This window comes from Pygocentrus nattereri, chromosome 14 (genome assembly GCF_015220715.1).
Source record: "Pygocentrus nattereri isolate fPygNat1 chromosome 14, fPygNat1.pri, whole genome shotgun sequence".
NCBI lineage: Eukaryota > Metazoa > Chordata > Actinopteri > Characiformes > Serrasalmidae > Pygocentrus > Pygocentrus nattereri.
The window spans coordinates 29,140,802-29,146,801 of NC_051224.1; positions in this window are offsets into that span (position 1 = coordinate 29,140,802).

A 6,000-nucleotide genomic window follows, 5' to 3' on the forward strand; every position below is an offset into this window, starting at 1 on the left:
AGTCTTTTTCACGAGACTGGTGAAAAACTCAGAAAAAGCAACTGAAGCCTCATTTAGAGCTACACATTTCTTGATTAAGAAAAAGAAGGCTTTTTCAGACAGGGAGGTTCTCAAAGATGCATTACTGAGCAACTAAGTGCAACATTTAGCTTGGATACTGGACAGGTGGAAATTGAAATTGTAACACTGCAAAATGACCTCCACCAAACTTTTGGTGCCTTGTTGACACAGAAAAGTACAGTGGTGTATGCACAGCAGCGATGAAGGTTGCCAGCCTATTTGGTTCAACCTATCTTTGTGAATCAGCCTTTTCTGACATAAGCTTCATCAAGAACAAACACAGAACACTCCTCACTGATGCACATCTGCAAGATTACAATACACTGGTGAACAGCATGCAAAGCCAGGCTTCCCACTAACAGACAAAGAAACAGATACCAGATGTTCTCAGTGGCAACACGGCAGTGCCATGGCAAAGTTGAATTGAATTATTGAAAAATAGTGACAAATGTGTTTGTTAAATATAACATATGATAATTTTGTTAAAATTGCAGATTTGGTGATAAGTTTGATAAAATCTGAAAGTTTATTTTTGTATGTTATATAATTGATAATCTGTACAAATATGGTGCAACATAATGCATGATTTGTTAAAAATTGTTAGTGGCTAGTGAAAATGTAGAAGTGATCATTTGAAAATGTAAATACTTGCAGAGATTTATAGAAATAAAGTGTTGCATCACCCCGCTCCCTGTTGTTTCACCACGTTCCCTGTCTACTGTTGTGCCTTTCACCACGTTCCCTGTCTACTGTTGTGCCTTTCACCCCGCTCCCTGTCTGTTGTTTCACCCTGCTTCCTCTCTGTTGTTTCACCATGCTCCCTCTCTGTTGTTTCACCCCGCTCCGTCTACTGTTTCACCATGTGCTCTGTCTACTGTTGTGTGTTTCACCATGTGCCCTGTCTACTGTTGTGTTTCACCACGTTCCCTGTCTGTTGTTTCACCACGTTCCCTGTCTACTGTTGTGTTTCACCGCATTCCCTGTCTACTGTTGTATGTTTCACCACATTCCCTGTCTGTTGTTTCACCACGTTCCTTGTCTACTGTTGTGCCTTTCACCACTTTCCCTGTCTACTGTTGTGCCTTTCACCACGTTCCCTGTCTACTGTTGTGCCTTTCACCATGCTCCCTGTCTAGTCTTGTGCCTTTCATCACATTCCCTGTCTGTTTCAGCACGTTCCCTGTCTACTGTTGTGTGTTTCACGATGTTCCCTGTCTGTTGTTGTGCCTCTCACCACATTCCCTGTCTGTTGTGCCTCTCACCACGTTTCCTGTCTGTTGTTGTCCCTTTCACCACGTTCCCTGTCTGTTGTTTCACCACGTTCCCTGATGATGCTGTAAGATAAATTGTAAGACAAATTCTTATAAAACAATTCATTTTTATCTCATCAGCTGAGAACTTGGGTCTAGGGACATAAGGTATCTGTAATATGGCCTCCGGAGTCTTTATACATGATAATCATTAAAACGCTATGAATAATATAGCTTATAATAGAAAAAAATCTTTAAAAATTAATATGCAGGAGTGAGGGGACATGTCCGGTTCTAACAGTCGTACCATTTTTAAAGCCAGTGAGGATCAGAGTGATCAGCTGTGTTTCCTCTCTGGAAGCCTCTCTATGAGCGCTCACCTCCGTTTTTCCTGAACAATATCAGAAAAACCTCATTCTACACTGTGTGCACAATTATTAGGCAAGTGAGTATTTCGACCATATTATCATTTTTAGGCATATTTTCTAACCCCAAGCTGGATAAACCTGAATGCTTAATGTATTTAAATATAGCAGGTGATGTGTATTTGTGTAATGAGGGAAGGTGTGGCCTAAGGAGGTCAACACCCTATATCAAGGTGTGCATAATTATTAGGCAGCTTTTTTCTTTAGGCAAAATGGGCCAAAAAAGCGATTGAACTGACTCTGAAAAGTTAAAAAAGTCTCTCAGAGAGATGCAGAACTCTTGAAATTGCTAAGATATTGGGGCGTGATCACAGAACCATCAAATGTTTTGTTGCAAGTAGTCAACAGGGTCGCAAGAAATGTGCTGAGAAAAAAAGACACAAAATAACTGCCAAGGATTTGAGAAGAATCAAGTATGAAGCCACCAGGAACCCATTATCTTCCAGTTCTGTCATATTCCAGAACTGCAACCTAGCTGAAATATCAAGAAGTACAAGATGTTCAGCGCTCAGAGACATGGCCAAGGTAAGGAAGGCTGAAACCCGACCACCACTGAACAAGACACATAAACTGAAGTGTCTAGACTGGTCCAAGAAGAATCTGAAGACAGATTTTTAAAGGTTTTATGGACTGATTAAATGAGAGTGGCTCTTGACGGACCAGATGGATGGGCCCGTGGCTGGATCAGTAACGGGACAGAACTCCACTTCGAGTCAGATGCCAGCAAGGTGGAGGTGGGGTACTGGTATGGGCTGGTATTATTAAAGATGAGCTGGTTGGACATTTTCGGGTTGAGGATGGGCTCAAAATCAACTCCCAAGCCTACTGCCAGTTTTTAGAAGACACTTTCTTTAAGCAGTGGTACAGGAAGAATCCATCTTTCAAAAAGACAATGATTTTTATGCAGGACAATGCTCCATCACATGCATCCAAGTACTCCTCTGCATGGCTAGCCAGTAAAGGCATTAAAGATGAAAAACTTATGACATGGCCCCCATCCTCACCTGACCTGAACCCAATTGAGAACTTGTGGGCAATTCTTAAACGGGAGATTTACAGTGAAGGAAAACAGTACCCCTCTCTGAACAGTGTCTGTGAGGCTGTGGTTACTGCTGCACGAAAAGTTGATCGTCAACAGATCAAGAAACTGACAGACTCCATGAATGGAAGGCTTATCACTGTTACTGAAAAGAAGGGTGCCTATATAGGTCACTAATTTTTTTTTATTTCTCAGAAATGTTCATTGGAAAGCTTTGAGTTGTTTGTTTATAATTCTCACTTGAACAGATGAAAATAAAGTGAGATGGAAAAATGTGTGTTTTTCATTTAGCTGCGTAATAATTCTGCACCATTATAGTTGCCCAATAAATGTGCACATATAGATATTCTCCTAAGAAAGCCAAAACTTCACTTAATTTTTCTTAAACATTCATGTTTGAGGTTTATTAATATTTTGGATTAACCGAGAGTACAGTAGTTGGTCATTAATAAAAATAATCCTCAAAAATAAGACTTGCCTAATAATTGTGCATACAGTGTAGAAGATCTGCAACATACAGGAACACAGAGCTGCACAGCTGACAGTTCAGAACCACAGCGTTCCTTCTGTACTAGCAGCCTACCTAATTACCTAATATGACCCCAGCAAATTAAATATGGGTGTTTTTGAGCGCTGCCGCTTAAACAAGCTACAAAACATAACTGTTACACTGGTTTGTAGGAGGGACATCATGGTGATGTTTTATTGATAAATGTTCTCATGACACATGACTTTTTCTGAGCATATCATTGATATTATCAGCACTTAAAGAACATTGACCCACTATGTGACCACTCAATGCATTTTGTCTGCGTTTTAAAAGTACATATCATTAAAACTACCAAAAAGTATTGCGATACCTTTTTTCTATATTGCCCACCCCCATCACTATGCCACAAGTGCACATAGCACAACATTAAGGGTGTTTCAATCAGATTTAAAAAAAAATCAAACCTTCCATCACCTCCTGCTGTCTTATCAGCTTCATCTGAAGGAGTCCACTTTGTTATTCAAGGCAGCGGATATAAAGAAACAGCAGGTCTTTTGGGGTTAGAATTGGTCTAGCATTGCACCATCCCTGTGCGTTTAAATTTGGGCTGGATTAAAAATATGGACTGTTCAGGGGAGCAACAATTATTCGACTTAGTCAACTGAAATTGACAACCAACTTGGTTAACATTCTTGGTTAACAATTTAATAGTAGATTAGTTGGTGACCTTAAGCATACCTAACTATTATTCACAGCATCCTTGTTCACTTTCCAACATTTACAGTTTTAAACACTACATCGTTGTATGAACGTTGAGGCCACCAGTGTGTTCAAATTCACCGAACACAGGAGAGCGACTGCAAACAATTTTCTGTTCTCCGCGTACGTCACATATTAGCCCATACTGAGACGTGTTTACAGCCAAGATGGTGAAATGGACATTAAATATTGTGGCTCCTGAGGTGTTTTGATTTTTGTTGAAAGGCCAAAATGGCTCTTCATAACATGTGGGTTGTGAACCCAGAGTTAGACAGTAGAGTGCATAGAGTACAGGCTGCACTGTTTAAAGTGTTCATCCACAGTGCACATCTGGACAGGGGTTACAAATCCTCCGTCAGTACGGGAGAATGTTAGTCACTGGATGGAATGTGAACAGCTCCGAGATGAGGGGATCTCCAGCTGGTACTTCAACAGAAGAGCTGTGAGCTGCAGGAGGGACAAAAGGAGATCAGAGGTGGGCAATAGGACAATACTTTGTGATGAACAACATCACCAAACAACACCAAACTACTGTATGATCCATCACAATACAAGTTAAAATATAATGATCAATATCTTGTTTTAAATTTTAGGATATTTTTGCAATATGACCTGCTGCTAGCAAAGATCTCTGCAATTACACTCATACCAGCTCCACACTACCATACCACAGTCCACCACCCAAATAATATCTGGACAACAGTTAGCAAAACCCTATTATTAATCACACCATAATACAAATAGTTATTGGCTGTATGTTATGGGCTCAGACTTCAATGCTTACAACTGGGCTTTTTCAATAAAACATCATGAATGGGGATCGAACCGGCAACCTTCCGGTCACAGGGCCAGTTCCCTAACCTCCAGTCCACGACTGCTTATTTCACCTCACAGTAGTAACTTTTGTGAAGGACCTTTTAGATGTGGACATGTGGCTCCTATCACCACCACTGTGAACAATTCTGACTCCGCAAGTTTCTCAAGAACGTTTCACACCAAACCACTCTGAACCACTCTGTTTACATTTTAACCACTTAATTATGCTGAAAATCCCCCTTTCAGGAAACACTCATGCGTGGGGTTCTGGAAGCAGATCACTTTTCTGTCACATTTGTTGTGATAAAAGTCCTCTGGTGGTGTAATTAACCTGAGGAACGGTGATGCTACTCTGGTCCAGGCATCTCCCACAGCTGAACTCCGACTCTTCTTTAACTCCACATTTGGCCACATTTTCTTTTGAGAATTGTATTTAAGAACATTCCTATGAATTTTTTAGTTTTTGTATCAAGAATCTTTGCAAGGTTTTTTCTTTAAAAAAAAAAAGCTGTGGTGACTGTGGGCCCTGGCTTGCATAATAGCACTGTACAGAAAACAAACTGAAACCTTTCATTCAAAACTCTTAATATTTACTTAAGGAGAATTTCACCAATTCATCAAAATGTGTGTACACTTGAGTGGTTGAAACATGAACAGTGATTCAGAGTGGTTTGGTGTGAAATGGTTCAGATCTCTACAGTGGAGGTGATAAGAACTAGGGGTCGCCACGACTACAACACAAATATAGACATTTTATTTACTATCCAGAACCAGTGAACCTACACGAGTCTATATTCTGAGTTTATATGGAATGTTGATGATGGAAAATAGTGGAATTTTTCTTTGGGAACTAAGTGAAATGATACTTTTTTAATCCCACAAATGGGGAAATTCCACCTCTGCATTTAACCCATCTGTGAAGTGAAACACCACATACACACTAGTGAATACACACACTGAGCACACTTGCCTGGAGCAGTGGGCAGCCCTATCCACGGTGCCTGAGGAGCAACTGGGGGTTAGGTGTCTTGTTCAAGGACACCTCGGTAACGGACTGTCGGCTTTGAGGATCGAACCGGCAACCTTCCGTTCATAGGGCTAGTTCCTTAACCTCCAGCCCACGACTGCCTATTTTGCCTCACAGCACCTTCCTGTATTCCT